The following is a 10297-nucleotide window of genomic DNA, read 5'->3' on the forward strand; positions in this document are numbered from 1 at the left end:
GCCCCTGCCGTGTTGGGCCCCAGTCCCGCTCTAAACCCCAGTCCTAGGCCAGACCCTGGGGACCCAGGCTCAGGCAGGGGGAGACGGGGCTGTGAGGCGGAATCCCAGGGGAGCGGCGAAAAGCGGAGCCCCCAGAGTCACGCACACTGCGCGCAGACGCACACAATACATGCAGAGGACAGAATGTTGACTCTGATGCTGTATTGCCCTGGCGAGAAGAAATAAAAACAAAAACAAAAAACGTTAAGGTTAAGGTGCTAAGCATGCAATAGTATCAGATGATGTGCTGTGGAATTGTGCCCCCTGACACCTGTATAATTTTGTTAACCAGCCTCACCCTAATCAATTCAATAAAAAGAATCAAATGTTAAAGCTGAGTCACTCATTTAGCTAATGCAATCGCTAGAATGCTGTGAAGTGGACCTGTGTGCTTCTATCAAAGACTCACAGAGAATGGCCTTGGGTTTTACTCTTATTGTTTTTATTTTTGGGGTTTTACTTTAAAAAGTTATGCTACTTTCTGGGGCGATGAGGAATGTGGGTTACACAAGTGTGTATACCTTTGTCTAAACCAATTAAACAGCATACTTAAGATCTGAGCTCTTCACTGCTTGTAAATCACACTTCAATACAACAAAAATAAAACCAAAAGAAATCTCCTTCTTGGAAAAAAAAAAGCAAACGAATAAATATTATTAGAAGAAGATTTGACAGGTCAGTGGAAAGCCTTTCTCTAGGCTCCTGCAGGAGGGCAGGGAGGATAGCGAGGCGCCCAAGGTGTGGAACTCTGCTAGAAATAGCAACGCCATAGAAGAAAGGTTTCTCAGAATCAGCTTCTTAGGAGAAGCCAGCACAGCCCCACTTTGCCCGGAAGTTCCCTTGTCCGGCTTCTGGGCCGGGCCTGCAGGTCTGCGGGGAGACCTGTGCAGGGGAGGCAGTCTGTCTGTCAGTCCCAGTGGGCGTGAAGCCTGGGCCAGCACACAATGGCCGCCACTGTCTCCTCCCCAGCCCGGAGCCGAGGTGGATGGAGGTGAGCGCGCGGTGATCGAGGGCTTCCAAGCCAAGCAGCCAAACTTCCAGCGGAACCTGTTTATCTCGTTGCCAGAAAGGGCGCTTGATCCGGGGAATTAGTTCCGAAGTGAAAGGGATCACGCGGCGGTTCAGCCGGCTACGCCTCAGCCTAGCCCAGCTTGTCCTGGCTCTCCCTCCGGTAACCTCCACCTCAACTAAAGCCCCAAACAGGAAAACGGTAGTTAACGAGCTTAACCACCGGAGACACTCTGACCTGTTGGCGTGGTGCAGGAGCAGGCTAACCAAAAGCAACAAAGCGCGAGCTGGGTATACTGAGCTCTCCTCCCCAGGGTGACGCAGGCAGAGGCCCTGGCAGGCTCTCCGGGCCTTCTCTGAGTCCCTGAGGCTCTGGTAGACTTCGGTGGGAAAGACGGAGACAGATGGGTACAAAGTGTAGTAAGGCAGATGTGTGTGTGTGTGTGTGTGTGTGTGTGTGTGTGTGTGTGTGTATGTATGTATGTGCTTAAGAGTCAGAGGCTTGCAGATATGTGATAGGAAGGAAGGTGAAGGGAACTGTAGGAGAGACAGAAAGAAGAATACAGGTGGCAGGGGAGAGGAAAAAAATCAATGAATGTAGTGGGTGGCAGTAGAATGAACACCGGGTTGAGGGCCGGACATAGGTGGCCGGACATAGGTGGCTATTTCCTATTATTAGAATACTACAAAGGAGAAGAAGGGACATTTGTTGTGTGCTTACCTGTGTTCTGGCACAGTGCTAAACACTCTTCAGGTATTATCTCTTGTATTACTTGCAGCCATCACAGGGTAGGTAGCAGGTTTATGCCCATTTTACAGAGGAGGATAGTGAGGCCCGAAAGATCAGTGAGTAACTAGTCATGGTCACTAGCCAATGTCTGGGGAAGCTAAGCTGGAAATGGCTGTGCTGAGCCCCGAGCTGGTGTTCTCAGCCATGCAGCACAGGCAGGTTCAAATTCTGCCCCATCCCGTGATCGTGCGGAGCCTCTCTAACTCAGTTTCCTTTATGTGAAATATAAACCCATGCCCGTGTTTCCCAGCTCTCAAGGCTGCAAGGAGGACTAAGGGAGGGGCTGAAGGAACGCGAGGGCTGGTGAACTGGAGGCATTTTCACATTTTCTGCTTTCTCTGTTCCTTCATAGAGATGCTCCCACTGTGTGCGCGCGCCTTGGTGTCTGTTAAGTTAGACCATGATGTTAGAGGTTACTTCCCACCCAAACACATATGTCCTTTTCTTCTTCTCATCCTCCTCCTCTCTCTCTCTCTCTCTCTCTCTCTCTCTCTCTCTCTCTCTCTCCAGGACAGCCACCTTACACTGTTCCCAGTCTCCAAAATAAATCCAAGTTTGAAGTTCAATGAAAAATCAAATACAGCAAATTCCAAATAGCCCCTTCGCCAGAGTAGGGAAGGGATGCGCATTTCCTGTATCTCACTAAGAGACGAGAAATCAAAATCCGAGGGTTAATTGGCCCTTTAAAAATTATATCAAATCTAGTAAATATAGCTGAACTAGAGATGGCTGAGCTATAGAGACAAGGAATTGTCACCACTCAGACTCTAGTCTTCCGTTTGCTCCGGATCCGGGTCAATCATGCTTAGCAAAATCAACTTACATCAACTGCACTCTACAGTATAATTTCCAGGGGACATGGTAGGCCCTTTTAGGTGCAAAGAAAATATAAGGCCAGACAAAACCGGTTTGGCTCAGTGGATAGAACGTTGGTCTGCCGACTGAAAGGTCCCAGGTTCGATTCCGGTCAAGGGCATGTACATTGGTTGCAGGCACATCCCCATTAGGGGATGTGTAGGAGGCAGCTGGTCAATGTTTCTCTCTCATTGATGTTTCTGGCTCTCTAACCATCCCCCTTCTTCTCGTAAAAAAAAAAAATCAGTAAAATATTTTAAAAAATATATACATATAAGGCCAGGTGTCCTGAGGCGACAAGAATTTACTGTTAGGCTAAACAGGCAAAGAGGAAGAGCCCAAAACCTGCTAAGGGGATACATGCTGTCATGGACCAAGTTCTTCATGACTAAGGCATCCTGCAGGCCTGGGAGCATGGAACAATGGCCTCTCACCGGGTGTCCATGCAGGGCCAGCCTACTTCCACTCACGGTGTCCTCGTCCCCGAAGGTTCTGACCCCTAGACCCCGCCCATCACCATTTCACATGACCTTCGCACACTGGGCTGGGTTTCACGTGAGCCATCTCACAGTGATTGGCCAACCTGATGCTATAAGTGGGTGTCTTTGTTGGGACACTGGTAACTGATTCAATGACTAGAGACCAAAGCATCTGGTGGAACTCCGATGCGTGGCCCAAACCATGTGCAACCAGGTTAGTGGGCATGGCTCTCCTTTAGGAAGGAGCTCTGGGTGTGCCAGGGATGCTGAACTTCAGGCGGTACTTAAAGCTGCGTGCCAGCTGGACAGGGTGCTCCCTGCCCTGTAGGGAAACTCTCCCCGGGAGCTTGCTTGCTGACATTGAGTCGGAGCGTGGCAAGTTGGACTTCAGTGCAGCACCAACCGGATGCACTCCGCCTCCTTGCGACTCCTTTCCTGCTGAGGACCTGTGCGGATGTAGACATTCCTGCCACCGGGACTCGGAGCCCGGGTGGGAGAAGTGGGAGGGAAGGTCCTGAGGTGGTTCCAGGTCTTCTCACGCTCGCTGACAGACAGGTGCTCACTCACCACGTCTCAGCGCTGGGAGCCGCGTTCACTAGGCTCCTGGCACCCTCTTCCCCATCTGTTCATGCTTTTCGGGTTTTGTCAGGCAGAGAACATTGAGATGGATGGGTTTTCAGCAGGTCTGCCTTCCTGAGACCACACCCCCTCCCCCGCTTCTCAGTGCACACAGCACGGTGGAGAGCTCTGCGGGGGCCCCGTGCTGGGCACTGAGGTTACAGCCGGGAGAGAAGTCTGGGGTTCCGCGCAGTCAAGTGAGGAGACAGCCACTCACCCAGATGCCTCTCTCAGTGTGATGTGTATTCGCTGATAGATAAAAGGAGAGAGTGAACAAGGAAGTAACTAACTGCCTGAAGGGCTCAGGGAGGTCTTCACTGGAGGCCTCAAGGAAGACTTTGTAGGTAGAGTAGGAGTTCGTCAGGGAGGCGGGGAATGGGAGAGAGAGGCCAGGTCAGGGTACGCAGGAATACACAGTGGGAACTACAGGTTGTTCTGTTTTCTGAGATGCAATGTTTACCAGAGGGAGAGCCAAGGCCTTCATTAGAGTCTCCCAGGGAGAGGTGAGCAGGACAAATAGCTGAGGATGGGCTAGATTGGATCATTTTGGAGGGTGGTCCAAGTTGCCTGGTACTTGGCCCTGGGGTGATGGAGGCAGAATATTGCCTCCTGGGGTGAATGGCCAGAGGGAAGAGAAAGGCCTCTGGGCTGCTATTTGCCCATCAGAGGCCTGCTCCCAGCTGAGCCCCTTACTGTCTCCAAGAACTGCCTAGTCCTGAGAGGGACAGTGTCCTCCTCCCCACCGCAGCCAGGAACATTTCACAGATATCAAACCATCATCCTATACAGAAAATAAAAAATATAAATGTGGCCGAAACCGGTTTGGCTCAATGGATAGAGTGTCAGCCTTCTGACTGAAAGGTCCCGGGTTCGATTCCAGTCAAGGGCATGTACGTTGGTTGAGGGTACATCCCGGGTGAGGGATGTGCAGGAGGCGGCTGGTCTATGTTTCTCTCTCATCGACGTTTCTGGCTCTCTATCTCTCTCTCTTCCTCTCTGTAAAAAATCAATAAAATATATTTAAAAATATATATTTTTTTATATATATAGAAACGTGCAAGTTTCTAACCCAACTCAGTAAGCTTAGATAGCAGAGCAAGTTCCAAATATCTGAGAATCTAATTCTCTTTGCAATATAATCTTAACACAATCCCTCTGGCCTCCTACTCTCAAAGAAACCACCTCTCCCTCCTTTCTGATTCCTCCCTCCCCTAGTGGCTTCAGTTCACCAGTCATGCTGGTAAAAGCTGCAGACCTGGCCCTGCTTTCCTCCTCGTCCCCCCAGCCACCCACCCACCTCTGTTTCAAGAACGAAATGCAATATTTAACATCAAAGATGGAGCCTAACTAACCTCCAAAATGCCTCTCCCTTTGTCCTGTCACTGCCTTTGCTAAGACTTCCTGGCTCTCCCTGGGGGGGTTCCAACGGCCTCCTTACTGACTGCTGTCTGTGCACTTCCCCTTTCCTTCCCATCTCCAGCGAACTGTCCGCCAAAACGATCTTTTAAAAGTACTGATTATGCCCTGGCCAGTTTGGCTCAGAGGACAGAACGTCTGCCTGTGGACTGAAAGGTCCCAGGTTCAAGAGCACAAGCCCGTGTTGCAGGCTCAATCCCCAGTAGGGGGCGTGCAGGAGGCAGCTGATCATGGTTCTCTCATCAGTGATGTTTCTCTCTCTCCCTCTCCCTTCCTCTCTGAAATCAATAAAAATAGATAGATAGATAGATAGATAGATAGATAAATAGATAGAACTGATTCTATTTTATCTTCTTGCTTAGGAGTCTTCGTGTTTCCTCATGAAATGGAACATAAAACCCACGTTCTCATGCAGTAGATGACCCCTCCCGGCTGAGCACCAATCCACCCACTTATGGCTCCAGCCCCAATACCTCCCTCCACCTCTTCCCCATCCCACCAGCAAAAGGCAGTGTTCCGATGGCAGCTGCCTATAGCTCACAGCCTGGCTCTACCACCTACCACCTGGGTGACTTTGGGCAAGTCACTTGGCTTCTTGGTGCCTCAGTTTCCTCAACTATACAATGAGAAGAGTAACTGTATGAACCTCACAGGTAAGGCTTAAATGCATGCATACACATAAAGGGCTTACGCTAGTGCTTGGCACAAAGTAGTAGCTCAATAAACATGAGTTTGCATGCTCTCACATTTCATGCTCACTCCCTTTACTCATGTGATAAATGCCTGTCTGAACCATTGAGGCTCGGCTCAGCTGACGCCTCCCTGACACCCTCAGAAAATGTCAGTCCCCTTTGTGCGCCTGAAACTTTTGCTTTCCTATCCACACCTCCCACTGTGGCCTGGCATGTGGTTCTTCCCTCTGGATGGTCCTCAGGGTGCCTAAGACTTTACTCACTGCACAGAGGACCTTGGACAGTTTTTGAAGGTGTGACTGTATAGATTTCATGGGGGCTGCACCAAAATTCAGAGTCATCTGTTTGGGTCACCTAAAGGTGCCAATCAGCCCGGCTGGTGTGGCTCAGTGGTTGAGTGTTCAGTCCCCAGTTAAGGCTTGCAGGAGGCAGCTGATCTATGATTCTCTCTCATCACTGATGTTTCTATCTCTCTCTCCCTCTCCCTTCCTCTCTGAAATCAATAAAAATGTATTTAAAAAATAATACAGGTGTTGATCAGATTGCCTAAGCATCATTTTCTCAACTCTCACATTTCAACTGTTCTTTCCTGCCTACCTTTGAGGGAGTGAACGATATCGGTCACAGATCAGTAGCTTGGTGCTTCCTCCTCTGCGTGTCAGCTTTTATCCAAATCTGCGGGTTAATCCTGCTCCTTATCAAGGCTTCCCAGATTCTCCATTACCTCCTGGGTGGTTTCCGCTTACCCGCCCAGACTCACCCTTGGCCATTCAGGACCCCTTCCTTGTTAGTTTCCTCGCACGCTGAATCAGAGAGGGTTCCTGTCCAATGAGACCTGTCACCTTGTTTTTAGACCCGTCACCATGTCTCCAGTTGCTACCCAGTCGATGCTTAAGAGATTATAAGTCTCCAATAACCAGTAATCTGGGTATCTCGTATCATGGCCTAATAAGCCCGGACTCTTTGCAAAGAAAATGGCAGACAGCCTATGGGATTTCCTTTATTTTGTTTTTTAAAAGAATCTTGAAACATTGGGCCATTTCAGTCCCGAAAGACGAAGCCATACTCGGTTGTTCTTTACCAGTAGTTGTCAAACTTGAGCAAAGTTTAGAGGAGTTCGTTAAGATGTGGATGCCTGGGCCTGCTGCTGGGAATTCTCATTTGGTAGTCCAGGGTAGGGTCTAATTTCTGCCTTTTAAAAATATATGTATTCTGCTGAAACCGGTTTGGCTCAGTGGTAGAGCGTCGGTCTGCGGCCTGAAAGGTCCCGGGTTTGATTCCGGTCACGGGCATGTACCTTGGTTGCGGGCACATCCCCAGTGGGGGGTGTGCAAGAGACAGCTGGTCGATGTTTCTCTCTCATCGATGTTTCTAGCTCTCTATCTCTCTCCCTTCCTCTCTGTAAAAAATCAATAAAATATATTTTTTAAAATATGTATTCTTTTTTATTGATTTCAGAGAGGAAGAGAGGAGAGAGAGAAACATCAAGGATGAGAGAGAGTCACTGATCCAATGCCTCTTCCATTACCCACCTGGGCATGTGCCCTGACCAGGAATTGAACTTGGATCTCTGAGCCATGCTGGCCAGGCTGATCTCTGCCGTCTTCACAAAGGGTACAGTTTCCTGGGCTGCCCTAACAAATGATCACAAATGCGGTGTCTGAAAGCAACAGAAACTCTTCTCTCACAGTCTGGAGGCCAGAAGTCTGAGGTCAAGGTGTCAGCAGGGCCACACTGCTTTTGAGGGTCCAGACCAGTGGTCGGCAAACTCATTAGTCAAATATCAACAGTACAATGACTGAGATTTCTTTTGAGAGCCACATTTTTAAACTTAAACTCTATAGGTAGGTACATTGTTATTAACTTAATTAGGGCACTCCTAAGCTGGCCTTTGCTAAACACTCAAGGGGCCAAAGAGCTGCGTGTGGCTGCCGCAGTTTGCCAACCACTGGTCTAGAGCTGTGGTTCTCAACCTTTCTAATCCCTGACCCTTTAATACAGTTCCTCATGTTGTGGTGACCCCCCAACCATAAAATTATTTTCGTTGCTACTTCCTAATTGTAATTTTGCTATTGTTAATGAATCGTAATGTAAATATCTGTGTTTTCCGATGGTTTAGGCTCTACAGTAGCGCTTCTCAACCTGTGGTCGTGCTGTGGCTGACCATTCCAGTGCTATAGCAGCCCCATGGCCATGACACTGACTGACGGTGGCTGTCAGTCTCAGGTCTTGGAGACAAGCAAAAAAAAAAAAAAGGAGAATGAGCTCCGCCCAGCAGAGCACATCTTTCCTTCCCCATTGCTGTGGCGAGGTGAGCGGGAAGGCAGAGGACGGCTTTAGCCTCTGCTCTATATTGTGCATGCCCCCATCCCGCCCGCCTCCTGAATGTCTCATCTTCTCCCTCCCCGCCCCTCAAATAAGACGTGGACTGTCAAAGCTAAGCTCTAGGCTCGGACATGACCTCTTCATCAAACGCACCATGGCCTCTTCATCAAACGCACCGAGCCTACTGCTTGGAACATGATTGAACAAACACAAAAGAATGGAAGTACCTCCTCTTCTTTCAACTCATTCAGAATATTGCTGCATATTGCACCTTGGGGAAAAACAACAACAAAAAAACCAGCCCTTCCTTTCTATACCCCTTTCCCGGTTTTCTCCTCCCTGTATCTTATCACCATAATTTTATCATGGAGATAAGACTCCCCTTTCTCTTCCTGAGTGTTAGTCACCTTCCCCATCCTGTTTCAAACCAAAGAAGTCTTTGAAACCAGGGATCTACAATAATACCTGCTTTTTCTGAAAAAGTAGGGCGTCTTAATTTCATGGCTACAATCTGCCTTGTCTACAAGCCTGTCTCCTCTACCATACATTCATTTCCTGCAAACCTAATCCTCTAACTATCGGTTACAAATCCTTTAGCTGGTGCCCCTCCTTAAGCATTTTTATCCTTCCAAACAGTCCTCAATCCCTTCCCTCCACCACAGCACTGAGGGCCCTAGAACTCTCCCAAAGCTGTGACCCTTTCTGACATCAGGATTGGGCCCAATCACCCTGGGCTCCATCCCAAAGCTCCGCCTCCACTTCCTAACTCCATTCTCAGATATTATCCCGAAAGCAAAATCTGGCCAAAGGTCCCTCTTTGTTGGTGTCCGCCTCTCCCATCCTTGTACCCCTGCTATTCATTCTCCCCTCTACACTGGGACCCGGATGAGTCTCACAAACACAGTGTGGGTGGGGCCACAGCGATCCAATCCCAAAGAATCTGTCCTTTGGGTTTAGAAGCTGGTTTAGTAGTGTCTACGCTGGGGAGCAGTGCTCATAAATGTTCAACAATGGGCTCTACAGGAAGGAGAGTCATGATTTGCGGTACTGGCTGATTTCCCTGCTGTAAATACTCCTACTTGGCCAATTTCAAGCTACTAACAGCATGTTACTTAATGCGGAGTTGGGAAAAGTTGTGCTGTAGCAAAACATTGTGTAGCATTTCCACCAGACAGATACAGTAGATGGAAATGACCTCAAGAGCATAAATATTGATAGTAGCACGATGTAGTCGAGTAGTAGGAAGTGGTGAATGCTGAGTACTTATTACCATTTTTTGTGTGCCTAGTGATCTTTCCAGAACCTCACTCACATATACAGCTAAGGTGACCTGAAAACGCAGGACTAAAAGGACTTCACATGGCCAACTACATTTGATTTCCACTCTCCTTGAACCTTCCTAGTCTAGTCAATATTTACTTCGCTTTTAATATTATATATGTATTTTATTGATTTTTTTCACAGAGAGTAAGGGAGAGGAATAGAGAGTTAGAAACATTGATGAGAGAGAAGCATCGATCAGCTGCCTCCTGCACACTCCCCACTGGGGATGTGCCCACAACCAAGGTACATGCCCTTGACCAGAATCAAACCTGGGACCCTTCAGTCTGAAGGTGAAGCTCTGTTCACCTAGCCCAAAACGGTTAGGGCTTACTTAGCTTTTCAACCAATATTTAGTGAGCTATGTTCTGGGCACTTTTATTTTTATTTTTTATTTTTAGTGATTTCAGAGAGGGAGGGAGAGGGAGAGAGAGATAGAAAGGTCAATAATGAGAGAGAATCAAGTGTGGGGCTGTCTCCTGCATGTCCCACACTTGGGATGGAGCCCACAACCCAAGCATATGCCCTGACTGGGAATCAAACAGTGACCTCCTGGTCCACAGGTCGGTGCTCAGCCACTGAGCCATGCCGGCTGGGCAGCCAGACTTAATTTTAATAGCGCTGTGTAACAACCAGCTCACGAATTCCTCAAAATTTGGCCACCATCACTCACGAGCTGCTGGAGGCCAGCTTCAGCCTAAGATGAGGGTGGATGGATGGATGGATGGAACGAGATGTGATGGGAGATTCCGGGC

Source organism: Pipistrellus kuhlii, unplaced genomic scaffold (genome assembly GCF_014108245.1).
Source record: "Pipistrellus kuhlii isolate mPipKuh1 unplaced genomic scaffold, mPipKuh1.p scaffold_m20_p_28, whole genome shotgun sequence".
Lineage (NCBI taxonomy): Eukaryota > Metazoa > Chordata > Mammalia > Chiroptera > Vespertilionidae > Pipistrellus > Pipistrellus kuhlii.